This window comes from Opisthocomus hoazin, chromosome 8, assembly GCF_030867145.1.
Source record: "Opisthocomus hoazin isolate bOpiHoa1 chromosome 8, bOpiHoa1.hap1, whole genome shotgun sequence".
NCBI classification, from domain to species: domain Eukaryota; kingdom Metazoa; phylum Chordata; class Aves; order Opisthocomiformes; family Opisthocomidae; genus Opisthocomus; species Opisthocomus hoazin.
Window position 1 is genome coordinate 43,145,914 of NC_134421.1, and position 19,601 is coordinate 43,165,514.

A 19,601-nucleotide genomic window follows, 5' to 3' on the forward strand; every position below is an offset into this window, starting at 1 on the left:
TCCTATCATTAGTAAACTTGGGTATGACTATCAATTATTTGTCTTACCAATAGCAATGGACATTCCCTTCAGACTACATATAATCTGTTCAAGGCCAGGTTGGATGAGGCTTTGAGCAACCTGATCTAGCGGAAGGTGTCCTGGCCCATGGCAGAAGGGCTAGAACCAGATGATCTTTAAGGTTCTTTCCAATCCAAATCATTCTATGATTCCAAAATGGATGGAGCAATTTTTCCACTGTTTTCAGTACTAGTAGGTTTTTAGGTGAAATATTGTGTCCTATTTTCAACGCTACAATTCCAGAAAAATTTGGACAAACTGCAGAGAATTCAGAAGTCTGGAGAAGAGCAGTAAGAGCAATCAGAGGTCTATAAATACGATCTACAGGAAAAACATGGAATTATTTGAGTTTGTTTAATATAACAAGATGACTGACGTAAAGACTTAAAGTCTTTAAGTCCTCAAATAAACACAAAGGTATGGTAAGGAGGAGGGTAATAAACAGTTCTTCATTTTCATTGTGGCTGGGCTAAAAATCAATGGGCTTAAATGGCACTAGTGGACATTAAGCCAAGAAACTGAGAAAAAAACATTTAAATTTGTTATGATAAGTACGATTTGAAACAGCATGCCTAGGAAGCTAAGGGATCTTCAAAACAGCAAATTTTTCAAAGTAATTTAAAACAGTAGTTTACAAACCAGCATAAGCTTGTTAGGTCAGATCACCTCATACCATCCCATCACCTCATATCACCTTATGTTACTTCCTGCTTCCTCCACCACCCAGTGAGAAATTCCTGCTTCAATTTCATTCCAGATCCTTTCTCCAGATATCGTGTCAGGCACCATAGCTTCCACAGCCCCCTCTGTCCCTAGTTTCTTGGCTTTTTTCTCCTCCCATCTCTCATACAAAAAGAATTAGTGTCTGTTGTGCCCCACAAGTGTATACAGCTTAACATAAATGGAGTCCTTTGGACTTGGTGAGGCACACCTCACTGTTTCAGTAACCCCTAATTTTATGTTCTCTCACGGTCTCTCTAGACATATTGTGCTACAAATTATGAATGCAATTCCACTGAGGGGGTGACCGTTCTTTCCAAAGCCTCCTTGTAGCTGGAAGTTCAAAGAAACAGATTTTCCTCAAATATGCATTAATATATTTGATTGATGGCAGTTGGTCTACTGAATTTTATATTCAAATCTTCTGTACAAAATCTGAGAGCATCTGTAGTATGTCATACAGAATTGCAGGCCTCTTCAGACCATCAGTATACAGAAGTCTGTTTATATTTCCAAGCCTTTTTATAACTGCCAGAGCTTCCGATATTTGAGTTAATTAAATTAATTCTTTCATATTAAGATCATGAAGCCTTCCCAGCCATTCTTTATCTTCATTATGTGCTTGTCTTCACTGATGCATATCCTTAATTGTGAACCAACTGATTATAAGACCTAAATCCAGAAGCATGTAAGTAGCCATATTTATAGTTTACTTTATCTTGAGATTGTTTATTTGGGGAATTTCATTACTTAACCACTTCCAGATGTAATTCATTCCAAATAACACCCAATGCTAGTAACAGTTGTTCAGAAAAGAATCAGATTTGGAGTTCTAATAAGACATTCTTCTAGGTATTACAAGAAACACATAAAATATTTAACTGTGAAAAAAAGTCATCTGTCTGGGGAATAAAAACGTAGGTAAGTGACCAATGATTAGAATTAAGCTCTTCCTTTTTCCAGCAGGGTACGGAAGCTCTACCCACGAAGTAAATCAGAGTGAGAAGTATCCTCCTGTTCTTGGCTATGGTCTCAAATAAAGTTACATGGACAATTTCTGAAAAAAATATTCCTAGGATGTTGCCTTTAACATCCTCAAGCTGAGGAGTGCCTATGACCCCCAAACTCTGCAGATCATCAACTTCCAAGCTACTATACAAAAGACTATCTCTGCTTAAGTTCTCAAGCCAACAACAATTTTTCACTGCACTTCAGAACAAAGATGCATGCTTTTTGAATCCTAAATACCATCAGATGGAAGACAAGCACACTGCAAGTGAAGAATTATGGCATTACTAGACATCTCTGATATTATATATTATGTGTAAAGCCCTGATTGTTAAATATGTTTAGCCCTTAACTTCTTAAGCACCTAAATCATTGCACATGGATTTCCTGAATTTAGTGCTTAATCCTGCTTCAGGATTTTTGGCCACCAAACCCTTTCTTGAATTTGTCTGTTATCTCTTCAATAGAACACCAGTGCAAAAGGCCACGTATTCTACTTTATTTTTTAACAGAATGAAGGCATCATGTATCAGCATATTATTAAACCTCAAATAATTACTCTTTCATTTGTGTGCTTACTGTTCACGTATAGAGGCATAAATTTAAATCCATGAAATTCTGAAACTTGATTGGATTAAATCTGAAAAGGCAGACTGATAATTTATGCAAAATATATTATAGAAATGCTGCTATTTTCCCAAAACCAAGCATACTGAAAGGACAATGATGCAATTAGACAACTAATTCCATTGATTTATAATGCATCAATAACATTTGTTATTATTCTAAAGTAATTCCCAAAGTTATTTAGCATTATTTTTATCAAAAATTTCAATTGCAAGAAATGTATGCAACCACTGTACATTAATCATGTCAATATTTGCTAAAATCTGACAGTGCATTTTTGAGTTGGATTAGCACTGAATTATAAAAACACTACGGTATAAATTTGTGAAGTTAATATAAGGTATCATGCAGTTTCCAAGCTGAAAGACATCTTGTGGGACTGGTCAAGTAAAATCTTGCCAGATAGCTAGGGCTAGGAAGATTTGCCATCCGTATCCCTTCTTAGCAGGCAATGAAGATTATAAGAGAACAGATAATCTTACTAATCTGTCATAAATATAAAAATGCTTCTTTCTTGAAAACTGAAATACCATGTGCTATATATATTCACAGTATTGCCTGCTACTTCTTATTGCAGACTGGGCAATGCTACTTATGCGCTACACATGGCTCACATACCAAAGAAAACAACATTCCTGCTTCAAAGAACTGATACGGAGGTTCTATCACTGCATCTAATTTATGTAGTGTACTGGGATGACATTGCGTAACTAACTTCTTTTTTTGGGGATTCTTTGAAGTCAAGTGGTAACAGTTCATGCAGTAATTAGTCCTCAAATTCAAAAATTCCTTCACCCAGAATCACAAATTCAAGAGTTTCCTGTATCTTTGAACAATCCTACTTTGCCCCAGTTCAATAACGATAAAATTGCTTATATCCTCCGCACCTGTGCAACTATCTTCAAGGCGATCAGCTTACAGCGTGTTAAGTGCTTACAGGTAGCCTGGCAAACAGAATCCAAGACCCGATATTGGGCAACTGCAGATTAGCAGCCAAACTACAAACTGAGATTTGAAACACAAAACAAAAAAGTTGCTCTTTGTGAACACAATGCAACTAGTGGATTGGAAAGGTGGGGGAAAGGTCATCCCCCTGCTGTAGCCAAGTCACAGAAGCCTCCACTTTTTCGTACAGACATTTCATCAGGCAGTGTGTTCAATCTAGCTGAAAACACAAATGTAATTTTTTTCAAATTCTTGTCTCTAGTTAGAATTAAGAAACACAGAGAGACATATGTGATACAGTTAATATTAAAACAGATACACTGAAGCACAGAAGTTTCATACTTTCCACAATTAATAGTTTATTGTATCTTTTATAACAAAGCACAGACTGATTCACTTCTTAAAAAAAAAAAAGTAGCCATTGCTGTTCTGCCTTGAAAACAGTTTAGTTTTGTCTGAAAGATAAAAATGTAACTGCAAAGGCATCCCCGTGCCTTCCACATCCATAATATCTATCAGACTAAAAAAGTTCTGCACAGATTAAGCATGTGCCTGAGTTAGAGTGCTCAGACAGAAAAACCAAGGACCGTACTTTCAGGTACAGAACTGCTGCCTCGCCTTCTGTCCTAGCCTGTTGTTTCTGTACGCAGGCAACACAGCCAGCTGCATAAGATGACCATGAAACAACGCTTCAAAGCACAGCTATTCCTGCGATGTCCCACTCAATGCCCACCAAGAGAGAGGGAGATGGTTTTGAGATTTATCCATGCTTCAGGAATCCCTAGATGTACCTGCTGCCTCCTGGGGCCATTAACAACCAAACTAATTTTGTCTTTTCAACAGTCTTAGATCTTGGAGGACTAGTTCTGTACATTGCCACAAGCAGGGAAAAAAAAAAAAAGAAAAAAAAAAAGTCAGAGATTCAGTGTATCTTTTAACCCCAATGTAGACCCAAAGTCATACAATGGATTTAAAAGAAGTTCATTACAATTAAAAGATAGGACAGTTTTAGTAACATTCTTAAATTGATGTGCCATTCTATTACACACCTTTTGGGGGGGATGGAGGAATATTTTTCTGTTATCTTTTGTTCCTCATTATTCCATTCATTTTACAGATGCCGATGAACCAAAATCTAAGCCTTAGATAAAATATCACATTGATTGACCCAGTATGGCAGCGTTTCACTTATATTAACAGCTGAGACATTTACATTAACAGCTGAGACATTTACCGCTAGCTGCAACAGCATTCTCTAAGTTTTAGTACCCTGGTTGTTTTACAAGTACAGAGGTATAAAAAAAGTAAAAGTAAGCACACAATAAGAGAAACATACAGCCACAAAGATTTGTATTAGAAATGTTAATACTCATATGAATGGAGAATCAATGTGAATGCAGGGGAGTGGAAGGAAATAACAGAAAGGAATGACAAAAGAAGGCCTATATGAATGCATGTATTGGTGAAAATTACATTAATAGGCCTTAAAGGCCCTCCACACACAACTTCATAGCACATACCAATTAGATAAACAAAGAACACGCTAAAGCAAGGTACGGTCTACTGCAGCTTAAACCAAAGTTCTACAGATTCAAACCATTAAGAGATGATGGCAGAAGGTAAAGAACAGTGTTGGACTCACCCAGGTAAGGAGACAAGAGATAGTGAGTACATCCTAAGGACTCATACAAGTGGGATAGGATGGAGAGAAAAGATCACAATCACTGTCAGCTCCTAAAGAATACAAAAGGCAAATCCCAAATGGTCACCAACCTAAGAAGCAGCAGCAAGCATGATGAGAACTCTGTAGTTATGTTCAGTGTTAGTATAAATATGACTACAGTATAGGTGTACCAAAACTAAACTGAAAAGCATCAAAGAAAAATCAAAGAATATTTATAGCTTAAAATAGTTTTTCACTTCTAGCAGAGTGACTGATGGCTCATGAATCCACATCTATGATATTAACCTTTATTTTCTTCTTGTCTATATCTGACCTTTTAAAACAGCATGTCGTGTATACTCCTTTCAGAGAGGTATACAGATACCCTATGCTAGTGTCCAGACTGCATATAAATCATTTAACTTTAAACAAAGCGTCCTGGTTGAATTTCTAAGTCGTGAACTCCATCTATGTTACTGCATTATACTAATAAAAACTACTTTTTAAATACCTACTAGCATATCTCTGGCCAATTGTCTTATTAATTTTTAAACCTATAATGTTAAGGTATGCTTACAGCAAGAGATACCAGTTATTATAATTCATTTAAAATTGGAGTCTGCAACTTGGCAGAGATGTGGGTGGAAGAAGGGAAAGCAACACTGTGCCCAGTCAGTCCTGGGGTTCGCTTCTGAGCTGGCAGTTGTTACAGTTCCAAAGCAATTCATGGCCCCAATCCGTTCAGTCTTTCCGTGGGAGCCATTTTGCTCCATCCCTTGCAGAAAGCCTGAATTCCCAGGTGGTAACACCCCTGTTCACTAAACGAACTCTTAGTAGATCCAGCTGCATTTCACATCCTCCAAGAGGTTTCCATTCCAGGACACATCAAAGCTTTCAAACGTCTATGACAGAGAACAGGTTGCAGATTTAAAAAAACCACTTGTGTATTTTCTAACACAGCAAAGAAAAAAGGATTAAAATACTAGCTGATATTTAACCTTAAATTTTTCACTCCTTTACAAGTTTTGTATATCACTCTTCTCCTGGCTTACCATGCCACACAGTTCTAGAGAAGACAGACTGCACTTTGCCTGTTACTCTCGAACAGCATTTCCAGTTTACAAATCAGTCTCTCAAAAGATACTTTGTGCTGTTTCGCTGTCCCCTCCTAAAGCTATTTGATTCCCATCTCCAGGAACGACAGTGGTAGACTTTCAGCAGTACATTTACATTTCAAATCAGGACGTGAACACAAGCCATTTTCTGACCCTTTTCATTTGCATTTCCTCTGACAGAAATTGCCCATGAGAACAAGGGCACCCCACTGAACCCCTTGTCTTGTCACACTCCAGCAAACAAGAAACAAAACACCGAACAGCAGCAACAACACAGATTTATTTTTCAATACCCAAAAAACTCAAAACCAGAAACTCTGTTCCACAGACATGCTATGCAAGGGTACACTGCCTAAACACAAAATCAGATAAGAAATTTTCATATCTAGAACATAACTGTTGCAGTGTATCGGTTGTCCCACATGTTTAAAATACACAGATGAAAATAAAACTTTTTTTACAACTAAGCAAAATGAGGAAGGTACAACTCTTCAAACAACCATTTTAGACGATTTTTGTTTTAAATACTTTCAAACATAAGAACGGCCATACTGAACCTGATCAAAGATCTCACCGAGCTTGGCATCTCATCTGACAGCAGTCAGAAAATGAGCTGCCTTCAAAAGTGTTTAAGACAGGGAAAGCCTGTATCACACTTCCCTCCCCCTTGACGCCATATTCTCCCAGCCTCCAACTATTTTTATCTCCACGAATTTTGGAGCCAGGTGTTGTTTTCCTAAAACTCTATTCAATCTGTAAAACAGAAACCAAGTGTGGTGTTCCATCACATCGATGTCTTGTCATACGGATTTCACCTTCGATCTCAGCAGACGGAATACTTTCACTGTCTGAAGCCAAACAACCAGCCAAAGGAAAAGAAAAACCATTTACTGGTGGGTTTTTTGTATATTCACAATAGGAATTTTCACGCTATGAGAAAGGATTTTAGTTGTCAGAATTAACAGCTTTATTGAGCATTAACTTGACAGAAAATTAGCAGTTTCCATCTGAAAATAAAACCTGAAGCAGATATATTTTCAATAGGTGATCAAAATAAATACATAAATTAGGGATCACTCAGGATTTGATCATCTCATTCGCCCAGCTGACAGTAATTGTAAACATAACAAATAATTTGTGTATACAGGAATATAAAGAAACCACTGATGAGATCAACTATTAAAGTATTTCAGTTGTACTTCATTTAAAGTCAAGTCCAGAATGAAGCACGTTTCAGCCTATACAGGATCATTTTATATCTGGGTATCAGAAGCATATTCTGTGATGTTTGAATGTTTATGCTACCCTATGCTACAGATAACATTCGATTTGCCTCCTGGGATTTACAGGACTTTGGTTTCTAATGAGCAAATCTACTACTATTGCAAAATACAGAATGTGTGAGCTAACACACACAGAAAATAATGCAAAAGACTATGATTATCCATGCATCTTTACCTATATTTAACGTTTGCTATTGACAACAACTACACTAAGAAGCAAGTATTACACAGTAAGTGTATTTCGCTATTATGCATTGTAGAACACTGGTTATGTGTAAAGAAAAAAACAAAATGTTGGCTACTCTAAAATTGTTATTTTCTTCAGAGAAAAAAGCATTTTAAGTTATACAAGAAATTCATTTCATGGTCACAAAGTTAAAATTACTATAGGTAAGAGGATCAGGAATAAGAAAATAGTTTTTCAGCAGGAATAAGTGAGAATAGGGTCCTGTTAGACTGTGTATTGTAAGAAAATAATTGAGTCTCTGAGCTTGGAGTAATGTTCACAGCCCACCTGAGCCACTGGCAAGACACAGCAGAGTTTAATCTGACCTTCCTCGACATCCTGCCCAAGCAGTCCCTCAGGCTTACTCCAGTGTGAAAAATCATGGATATACCCAGAAGTGATTTTTTGTGTGTTTTTGCATGCATCTTAAAATTGTATTTGGATAGTTTTACGGGTTTTCCACAATAGTGTGAATGTCAGTTTTAGTTTTTGTTTATCTACACTAGAATTAGTGCAGGAGTTTAATGTTATTGTTGAAGATTTACAAACAAATTTTTTCAAAGCCACATCACTAAACACATGGCTTAAGAAGTATTTCATATTATTCAAGACTGCAACCAACAGGTAAGTATGATGGAGAATAATATACATATACAGACTGCACCACAGATCCAGAAAACATACCTAGCATCCAATATCATAAAAAAACCACTTTTTCAGCTTTGGGCTTCCAGATAAAAATGTCATTTACAGAACCTATAAATCCTTATTTGTTAAATGAGTTTATGAAATTCAAATATTAAAATTTCTATACATATAGAATGAAAGCATATTGAAGTCTAATATATAATTATGTCAACAGTATTTTCGCTATCTTTGATTTGTTCACATTTTATTACTTTTTTTGCTATATACTCTAAGCAAATGAGGAATGACAACTCTACCTCATATTTGTCAGAACTGTATCATACATCCATTATACACCATTTCGTACTTTGCAGGTTTATGCCTTTTGAGCAAGCTGTTACACAGCTCCTCAGTACATCCCATTTGATTTATTAATAGAAAGCAGAATGTGATTAGACTACCACATCTCAGTGAAATAACGTTCAGGTACATTAGCACTAGTTTCATTTCAATAAAATGAAAGTTGACATGACAGCTTCCCTTCCTTCACGTCAAAAAATGTCTTTCATATGCTCTCTACTACTACATCTGTAAAGCACTATTTCAGTTTTCTGCATGGATCCAAGCCTTTGCAAATGTGATTAATGTGAATGCAGCATGCAGGCTGGCTACAGTCATTTGTGTGCCAGTATCATTGCTCTGTATTTTACATCTCCAAGGATGCTGTGACTGGATTTGAGGTCAGAAAAATCTGTTGTTAAAATCTGAACTTATTTAGCATTTCTTCACCTAGACAATACTCAGGAACTTCACAATGTCCTAATCAATGAGGACTAGTGTAACATAAATATCCTGCAATGGGAGTTCAAGAAACAACATCATCGCATTGATATAATTAAGTTGTAAACTAGAGTGCAGGATTTCAGTGGGGAACTAAAACTGAAAATGAGGACTCTTGCCTACTTGTTTCTATTTAACTACAATTCAAAACTCATATCAAGGCCCGCCTAATAGGGAAAGAATATACATATTCATTCTATTCAGAAAAGTCCTAATAACCATCTATAGGGAAAAAAGTCCTTTTGCCTTCAAGATTTGCCATTATAGATGGCAGTCAATTAGATTCAGTGTCTAGGCAGGAACACAAGATGCTTCTTTTAGCTGAGAAATACTTCTAGTGAATTGCCAAATGAATATTCATTGCTACCCGATTTCAAACCTTATTGTTCCGAACTCATTACTATAATTTTAGAACACGTGAAAGCAAGAGGAAATATCCAGTACAGATCACTGAAAGGGACTGCATTGACTGTGGCCAAATAGAATCACTGCAGAACATCACAGAGTACTGTTAATTGTATGGGGAAAACTTTTTTTTTTTTTTTAATAATAACAAACTCCTTTGTTTCTACTGCATTTTCTGATTCAGGTAATATCCTGATGCAGTTCAGTAGCCTATCTACTGCCTCCTGAAATGGAGCATTTGATGATAGATTAGTCCTGTAAAAGAGCAAAAGAATATTTATGACATTTACACACTAGTAAAAGTAATTAGATGAAATGGCAGTTCTGAGAGCTGTGTGCCTGTTGTTTGTTACTCCTCTTACAAATGTAGATGTCTTTCTCTGTCCAAGCTGTCTCCTGGCTCTCTGGCAAGTATTCAGGACAAAATTGTTTTAACTATTTCCATGGAAGAAGGCAACTGAAAATCAGATAAGGACCATTTCACCCACCCACACTCTTTGTCACTTCTCAAGGTTGCACTTTCTGTATTTTAGAGCCACGAAGAATTTTCGGATAACTTACAGAGTACAGAACACACATTAAAAGCTGTTAACTGTTTTTCTGATTAAGGGTAAACTATTGCTTTAAGCTGATGGTTAAATTTGTGCTTCTGAACTGCTTTTGTCTAACCCTTCAGGGCTTTCATGAGATTTTGGACCAACCAGAGCCATCTGCTGCAACTGTCTTATCGAATGGGACCTTTAACCTTCATCTGATGAGAAACCCCAATCCAGCATAGTTTCTGATTTGTTCCAAACTTTCTAAAGTATTCAAAAGGCTGCTAACAGTTCAAGATATTAATTTAAACAAAATCACAGAAGAGAAAAAATGTAAAAATAATTTCAAGTACTGTAACAGTACACAACATTACAACCGACTTCTCTGGGTTGGAAGAAAGGGATTTTTTGTGTTACTAAAACAGTTAGGTAGAAAATTTCTTGGATTAAACACTATGCTTCTGTTTGGGTAGACTACTCCTTTTTGTCCTCCCAAGGGCACATCTCTTATAGAGATTGTCCTTTAATTATTAAAAAAAACTGCACAATTACAGTTAAATTGTTGGTTTATTTGCTGTTCAACTCCTTCTGAAGCTTTCTGTTTGTTTGATTGGTTTTCAACAAGTGTTAATTACCTTTCTCTTGACTGAGTCACTTCCCACTTTGTTTCTGGCTTCCTTAGCCTAGCCTAGTGCAGCCTACTCTTGCCTAGCCTTAGTAACTAAAAATCATTTGCCCTGATCTGGTACTTCATCCAGGACATTAACCCAGTAGGTATTTCTCACAGAAAAATGGTAAGAAAATCATCAGGAGTAAGTATACTTGAGTTTAAACTCTGTATACAAACATTTTCATGGTACAGAACTTATGGTAGAAATATTACATTAAAAGCAGTTTCATACACGTTCATATTTGCACTGTCCTCTTATAGTCTTCCAAGCCATAAAACTCAAGGTATTTTAGAATCGTGGAATGATATTGGTTGGAAGAGACATCAGGAGGTCTCTGCTGCAAGCAGGCTCAGCCAGAAAGGTCAGGTTGTTCAGGGCTTTATCCAGCAGGGAACTTCCAAGGATGGAGACTGCACAACCTCTCTGGGCAACCTGTCAGCTGTTCTACTGATGAAACACATTTCTTGTTTCTGCATTTTCAGGTCAGCATAGCCCGTTTCACTTCTCTCAAGAAAAGCTACTTCTCTTAATTCTAATGAATCTCAGATACCCTTAATAAATCTTCAGTTCCTGAGGCTCTCTCTCAGTCATCTGTATAAATTAATCTCCCAAATTTGCAGCAGTTGATTATCTCGGCAGAGCCTCCTACTAAGCCTACCCTGAGGTAGAACATAATACGGCGTCTGTGCCCTCTGCAGGTTTACCTAAGGCTCCTACTAGCTCCTTGCATTTGCTATTGATTCATTTTGCAGATACCCCATAGAGCTTTTTGAGAAAGAAACAATTAATAACTCAGCAGCATTAAGAAAAAGAGAAGCACGAAAACAACAACAAAAAAACCCCAGCAGAAAATCCACCTTGATTTACCCTACTAGAAAATTCTCACGATGGTAATTGTGACTATTACAAAAAGTTTTCTTCTTAGCTACTTTAAGAAAGCTTCATCTTCACATAGTACTTCTGTTAAGTTTTGATGCCTCTCTATAATTTAACTGCGACAAGTTTAAAAGAGAGAGCACTGGAAGCATAATGCTTTCAGTAGTCTTCACTTTTGAACTGCTACTGCAAACTCAGCTAATGTGAACGGTTAAGCACACTAGTGTGAAGAGATGCTTTTTGAATAACAGGGCTAAATTAACTGAATTATGGTACAAAACCTAAAGATAATATGACATGCACTCGAATAAACCGATTTTTAAATGTTCTGCATTAAAGTAAGGGATAAAATAACATCTTAAAAAAGCATAAGATGTCCACCTAGCAAATAACAGAAAAGGAAAATAATAACAAGTATAGCATATAATGCATTTGTTAAAATAATGTGAAAAGACACTGGAAAATTACTAAATTCTGAGGCTTAGCATATATTACCTTGATGGAACACAGAAAATTACTAAAAATGTTTAAAATTTGGGAAAAACTGATAAATAAGTTCTACATATTTTTTAACTCTGTCCTGCACAGAGACTACCTGGGACACTTTCTTTGAAGAAGCTCTGACATTGGTTTACGGAATCTTTAGTGAATTCTTACATCAATTCCAGCAAAAAGTGACACAGCACAAAGCATCATTTCCTAGTAACCAACAATACAGGACTATCTATTCATAATTGACAGTGAAATTCAGTCATCCATATCGAATTATGATGGCCAAAAATGCCATTAAAAATTTGCTAATTCATGTAGCTTCTAACCATGTTTAATTGCAACGTTACAACAGTAAAATGCATTCAGATTGGATTGCAGAACACGAAAAAAACAGCTTGCCTGTTTAAGCCATTTTCTCAAAACATGTTTTTCAACTTCATTTTATCTGTGAGTTAAACTGCTTAGTACCAGAGGCTCATTTGTAAACTTGCACTACGAAATTTAAATCAATTAGCATAATCAAGTCCTACCAAGTGTTTGCCACCAAGATGAATTATGTCTTTTCTTTTAGTTTGCCCTTGAGATATTGTGATGAATAAACTAAACGCAGTAGCACTAGATAAAATTTAGAGTTCTGACAGAGAACCTTACACTATTCCATCGAATTAGGAATGACCATAAATGCAACTTATGAAGCCATCATACTTCTGCATAGGAACCCTTTTATTAGGATTGATTTAGTGTCAATGAGTATCTTAAATGTGTAAACACTTGTACATTTTATGTGAAGAGTGTCTTGTAGGCAGCACTTAAGCAGTTGTGCCATGTCTAGCCCAAATGCTTTCTCAGACTGATTAGTACCAGGCATTCAGAAAGAAAAGTGTGAGAAATCTCAGATGACTTCTACTTGCTTGTAACTGTAGAACTTTTCATAACTTCGTACTGTTCTGAATCTTAATACATTCTTAGTTTTATTTCAGTACTATTTGTCCTAATGTTTTTAATGTTTTTTAATGGCTCCCAAATATATGTATCCTGATAAAGATATGTAGTCTATCCTACCTTTGGTAATAAGAGGAATGAAAGTTTAAGTTAGTATCATTATACTTACCGTCATCAACAGTTTCATACAAGGTATTCTAATAAAACATTTTTTGAGAGGTATGAAGTTCATGAGACACTTCACCCCTTCTTGCATATCCAGATTATATAAATAATCTACTGTCTTTTTTTTTCACCAGATAACATTATTTTTCAACTCTTATTTTTCCAGATGCCTTTAAATTTCAAAGCCAGATAGTCACTTTACTATTTACTTTCCTGTTACATTGACACAGAGAGCAGAAATGTTCCTAATGAAAGTGAGTAGCATCCACTGCACATTGTAAAAATCACGTAAAATGTCTTCTTTTTTGCAAAGGAAACATCATGGCAACTATGAATTTATGCTGATTTTTCTCGGCCATGAGACAGGGGTATTAGTCACAATCCAAGAGAAAGAGAAGCTAAGTGCATGGGCTCTTCAGTTCATGAATGTAAATAAAAAGAACTTTATCTTCACAAAAGACTGAAAAAAAAATTAAATGACAAGGCAAAAAAAATTATTGCAAAAAAAAGTAAAAGCAGGTTTTCTGACAACGGAAGCTTCAAAAACTTAATGAAACACGATACTAAAGTGGAAATCAAATTCAGTAAGTCTAAAGTAAAAACTATACTGAGAGCAGAAACCTTCACATTTCAGTGGGAGACATACATTTCAAAGGATCAAATTGTTCTTATAAACTGAAAATAAAAGAGCAAGTTCAATAAATCTGCTGGAAGAAATCCATAAGGTAGTAAAGTTCAAAACATCAGAAACAGTTTCCAATTTTCCTGAAATGAATAGTTTACAGAAAGCATTGAAGATTCTGTATTAATTTTGTTAGGTGACTCTTCATTTTATATCAATAATAGAGGAAAAATGAGTATTTTTACAGCTCATTATATCATTCATTTTTAAATATTCTCTAAATCATAGATATTCAGAGGAAAGGGTTTCTATTTGAGAAATACGATATTATGATGTTTTTAAAGGAAAAATATTTTTGAAAACTTTGTTGGAAACATAAATCAAGGTGGATATTTTTAGCTACTGAGTCACATGAACCATGTCTAAACTGCAGAATGTATTCTCTAGAAGAAAGATTAAATACTAATCCAAGTTAATTGGATAGGAAATAAGAATGAGCAACATTTTCTGGAAGAAAATCTGTTGCGTTTCTTGTAACAAATATCAACAAGTCTTGAGCAAGAAATCCAGCACCAACTATACCAAAACCTTTTGTCAGTAGAATTCTGTGTAACCAATGCCTAGCAGAGCTATGGCTTAAAATTCAACCCTAAAAGCATACATCAGGCTGAAGATTTCACTACAAAATAAAGTTATTTCCCATCGTGTTGGAAAAGCCTATACAGAAATACAGGTGCTTGCATTGTGTAGCACATGCACAAAAAACACCATATTCTCAGCAAGTACCAAACTACCCACATACACAGACACGCATGCGCATATGTGTAAGTCAAGTGCCAAACATCTAGTCCATCCAAAGTGCAGCAGACATGTACTGTGATTTCAAGGACAGACTATACTAACGTCACCAAACACTGCATCAAGTAAAGAAAGTATTCTCCTCACCCTGCAGCTCCTTGCCTTCACCTTTCCCTCCTTCAACACCCCATTCCAACTGCGACAGAGCATTTGTAGAGCTCCTCAGAGACCTGAATTATGGAATTGATCTGGTTTACAATGTTCTGAGAAAACAAACAAACAAAACCAGCAAAAAAAAACAAAGAAAACAAAACATTCCAAATGGCTGCCAGTGGCCCAGTTCATCAGTATGACTTACAGGGCGGTTACACATACAATGAGCCAACCAAGGAGGAAGCCTCTTGCAGCCGCAGTGTCGCCTGTTTGGGAAACTGCAGAGTTATATGTACGTAGAGAGCTCCCACACATGCAATACAGCTGCTGCTTCTGGAAAGTCCCATCTACTGCACAGGTATGACATGACTGTGTACCACGTGCTACCAGGCCCTGATTCATTCACCACATTCTACATAAATACAGAAAGTTCTTAAAAGTCCACTCTGCAAACTGTTGTGGATGTACATGTGAAAACCAGATATACAGAAGTCTAAACAGACTAAAACAGAAAGAAAAATTGATTCTGAATAAAAATCTTTGAAGGTAAGTGCATGAATTTTTAATAGATTTTAACTGAAAAAAAATTTTAGTTTTGAAAAAAACATTACATCCATTTTTATACAAGAAAACACTAGCAATAATGCAAATTAAGGAAGCTGGTTTTAATTATATTGTAAATACATGACTTTCAAAAATGGTATGGATCCCTTGCACAAAAAAGGAGAAAACTGAAAGCTATGTAGAAGTTTTCTGCACTCTCAACTTACCAAAACAAGAAAAAATAGTGATGCTTTATCCCACTCAAATTAAAATGCTGGGCAATCCTAGAGCACTGTTTTGAACACACGGATTCTGTCAGACTACCAACTTTCAGAAGCACGTCCCAGAGAACCACATAATTCAACCACCATTCAACAGTCCTTATATTTGATATAATTCCCATTGTTGTGCACGTCACGTTCTGAAGCAATATTTCTTTCATTGATGTTGAGCTCAATGGATATAAATGAAAACTGTTCGACTAAGTAACCACAGATGTTCTCTCTTCAACTTGGTTATTTTGGATTACAACTACGTAAACAGAAAGTGTTATAGAAAACCCAAACAACCCCTCTTGAAACAAAGCTGTCAAAACACATTTTTTTAAGTTAGATACTCTTATTGGGGTGTTTTAAAAGTAGAAGGTTCAGATTCCCCTCTCAAACACAAATTCAATTACACACCTACATGACTTTTCAACAAAATAATAATTATGTTTGGCACAGGCCTTTTCTGAGAGAAAAAGACACTTCAGTTCTGAGTTCAGAAATCAGAATTCAGGTGTCTACATGTAAGCATCTGTTGCTTTCTTGGCTGTACTGATGGTCTTGACAAGTTCTCCACTGTACTTCACAGGACTTTAAACACCTAACTTCCTAGATACCTGCAAGTAAGTACTTACATTCAAGCATCAATCTCCCAACAGAATTCAAATCTTTCACTACTGAGCAAAACTAAGTTTTCCTTAAGCTATAAATGATTGCCAGCAGAGAATAGACTTCTTTTTAAAAGGTGAAAAATATGCAATAACAAACATTTGCAGCCATATTTTCTACTGTATTCTGGCACCAGTAGTGACTGAGCTAAACGTCTGCTGCTCCAGAATCCTTAAAAGGAAGATACTTGAGGATTTCTTTGAAGTTACCCTAGGAGTTTCTTAAGCTGTACGAAATGGACTACCACCAGAAAAGTCTGATTTGTCTAACCATATTTATTAGTTCTCTTGACTCATCGTTGCTGTTACAGTACGATAGTCACTTCAGTGAGTTCATCTGAAAGACTAAATGAACATTGCATGGAAATTAGAAAGGCCTAGAGACCAGTTCCTGAAGCAACATGCATAACAATTTCATTTTAGCAGCAGATACAATTAACAATATTGCAAGAACAAGCAACCAGTATACAACAAAAAACCCCATGCAATTATAGAAGCTGACATTTGTCTCAGTGACACAGGTGATTGTGTTAAAAACTTTAAAGACTTTGTATGAAGGTAGGCCACTTCTACCTATTTTTGTACTCTACTTTGTCTAAACTGACTTACAATTAGGCTTCCGAAAAAGACGTGTATTTCTCCCCTATATTCCTGCATCCTATTCTTCCTTAATTCAATTATCACCTTTAATTTGTGTTACTTTAAAGGACGTTGCCAATGAAAGTATAAAACCACTGTAATGTATCTCGCAGTATCTTTGCCATGTACCCAGCTCAGAAAGCTCATGCATCACTTCTCTAAAGGCCATGCTTGCTTTCTCATGAAGAATTTATGTTCTAAAAATATTTTCAAGATATCTTGCTCTATTAATACATGCTACCACTTCTTACAAGAAAATAAGCAAACTAGTTTTCTACCTAGGAGCTCTGTCTTACTTTCAGCCCAAGGAAACAGTGTTAATTATTTTTAGGTTTTTTCACTCAATAATCTTTCTTGCAAAAATATGAACATATAACGTTGACAATATCCAAAGTGCTGGGTCAGCTCCAGGTAGGCTATAAGAAGTTTCTGTCTTAACGTTAACAGAAGACAGAAAAAAGTTTAAGCAGCTGACAGATCTGGTCAACATTAATGTAAATGTCAATACGTGATATTCATAACATTCTTATACAGACAAGCCAACAGCCAAACTATTGAACTAATAAATAAGGAAAAAAATTGGATATTCTAAAGTGTGCAGTTCATACAAACTTTCAGACAGCAGACTGCATATGCCCCAGAACTAGTCTCTCCCACACTGGTCCTTCTTGATCTACATTTCTATGCTTCTAATTTTCAGCAATCCTACATAATACTGTTTTATTATGTACACTTCGAACGTTAACACTTACCTTTCCCATAAAGTTACTTGTTTCACACTGCACTACAGATACTACTGGATTTCATGGACCTTAACAGCCAGTCCTCATATAAAAATAACAGAAGGATACGCACCAGATTTAAAGTAGACAGTCAAGCAATACGGAACTGACACATCATCTTCTAAACCGTGACTTAAGTCCAAATGAAGACAACTGCTTCAATACTTTTGCAAATATAAATGATTTGCCTGATGTTCCTAACTGCTCAAGATGAGTGAAAGACACTTCTTTCAACCATGAGGAGTGAGGATTTTCTGGGGAGGGAGGAGAACAAGAATAACAAGCTAGGCTAATATCAGGATTAAAGGGAACATTATCAATGGACCTAAATCTAAGTTAAAGCATGGAGTTGAAGGAATTATTTATAAAAACGCAGAATAGACAGAAGCATGCAATATATATGCTCCTCTGCAGAACAGCTACTGATGGCATAACAGTCTAGATGCAAGACAGCTAATCTTTATTACTTTAGATTTAAAATAGAAGTTATTACGCTTCCTATAGTTCTCATGTCGCTGAAAAATGAGCCACTGTGCTTTGCAAAACTTAGGAATCTAAATTGAGAATAACAACAGAGGTAAGAAAAAACAACATCAGCTTGTGTCCCTGATCCTACACACAGATGGTGACACAGGAGTGGTTAAACACAACACTTCAGAACTCTCCAGCCACTTATGCGAAACACTTTTTTTCTTTTTTTTTACTATGCAAATAACTGAGTTGGAGAAATACATATGATCTTAGACAACAAAGCACATGAAACTGAGGGGTTGTTGAGAAGGCTAGAAAAACTCAAACCCAAGAAACAAGACTGCAGACCATGAAAGCAAAACACAAAAATACCTCTAGACTTAAAATCTAATACAAGTTTTAAGACTCTAAATATAGTCAAAAACTGAAAATGGATGCCATCTGCAGAGCATTCTGCTCTTTCTGGTGGTCTTTCTGAAACTGTCTGAGAATATGAAGCAGGAAACAGTGAAAGCTTGCAGGATTTCTGACTCTAAATGCATACAGTGGGACCAACATAAGACGACATTGGTGAAACACTTAAGACGACAGTATGCTGAGTAAAATACAGTGAAGGGAATGACAGGTCTCATCTCAGATTCCAGGCCTTGGATAGATGTGTTACTGAAAAATGACTGTCATATATTTTCTAAGTGTGGGACACACTGTGGTCAAAAATTATTTAATAATCTATGAAATAGTTTGAGGTGTCACATACCTGATGAGTAAAGGGTAAGCTAAAAATTTCCAGGGCATAAACTTTTATTAGCCCACTCCAGTGTTCCTCATTCAAGTTAGGTTTTGGAAAGTATATGTATATAACAAATCTAGACAACCATGTATACTTGCCTCCCCCCTATTTAATATTCTGTTGTACAAAGTCATGGCATAGCCTTATGCACTAATTACCAAATCTTCTCTACATACACCTTAGAGATCATTAGAGTAAGCAATGAAAACCTTAATAGCAACTCTGCGTTTGACTTACTTGCAATGTATCACCAAGAAGCAATCTGTGTAATGGGACGATTGTAGTCATTGCTTTCTCACATCAATATAAGTTCCATCCTCATACAGCTCCACTACCTTTTCCCCTCTTTTTATCTTGCTGTCTCACCTTCTATTTTTATTGTCCATCTGCTTCTCCTTTCCCTTGCTTAACTTCCCACCTTACTGCTTAACAGTAACACGTGGGGCAGAAACGTATCTGCTTACAGGCCACTAAGAAGATATTAAGCCATTCCAGCACACAACAGCAATCAATATTGCAGTAGAAGCAGAATATTGCACAAAATGCAAAGATTACTGAACACAGAAATGTTGATAGAAACCAGGAATCAGCACAACAATGAACCTCCCACAGCCTTGTTTCATTTTGCCCATTTTTGTTATTATATTATCTGGATTTGTTGGAAACAT

At 36.1% G+C, this 19,601-nt stretch overlaps 2 protein-coding genes across 13 annotated transcripts in view; one reads left to right on the plus strand and one right to left on the minus strand.

Annotated features, from left to right (window-relative positions):
- Window positions 1–10,246, plus strand: part of LRRN3 (leucine rich repeat neuronal 3) — a 168,935-nt gene extending 158,689 nt beyond the window's left edge. For 5 of the 8 annotated variants that reach the window (XR_012764738.1, XR_012764745.1, XR_012764747.1 and 2 more), the window contains one exon: window positions 1,747–5,497. The gene's annotated coding sequence lies outside the window, so the exon portion shown is untranslated. Of the gene's footprint in view, window positions 1–1,743; window positions 5,498–10,195 lie in introns of those variants that run through there. The other 3 variants (XR_012764741.1, XR_012764742.1, XR_012764739.1) reach the window with 2 other exon arrangements.
- The window catches only part of IMMP2L (inner mitochondrial membrane peptidase subunit 2), a 507,930-nt gene that overhangs the window by 413,655 nt on the left and 74,674 nt on the right, over window positions 1–19,601 (minus strand). The gene's annotated exons all lie outside the window — the stretch shown is intronic.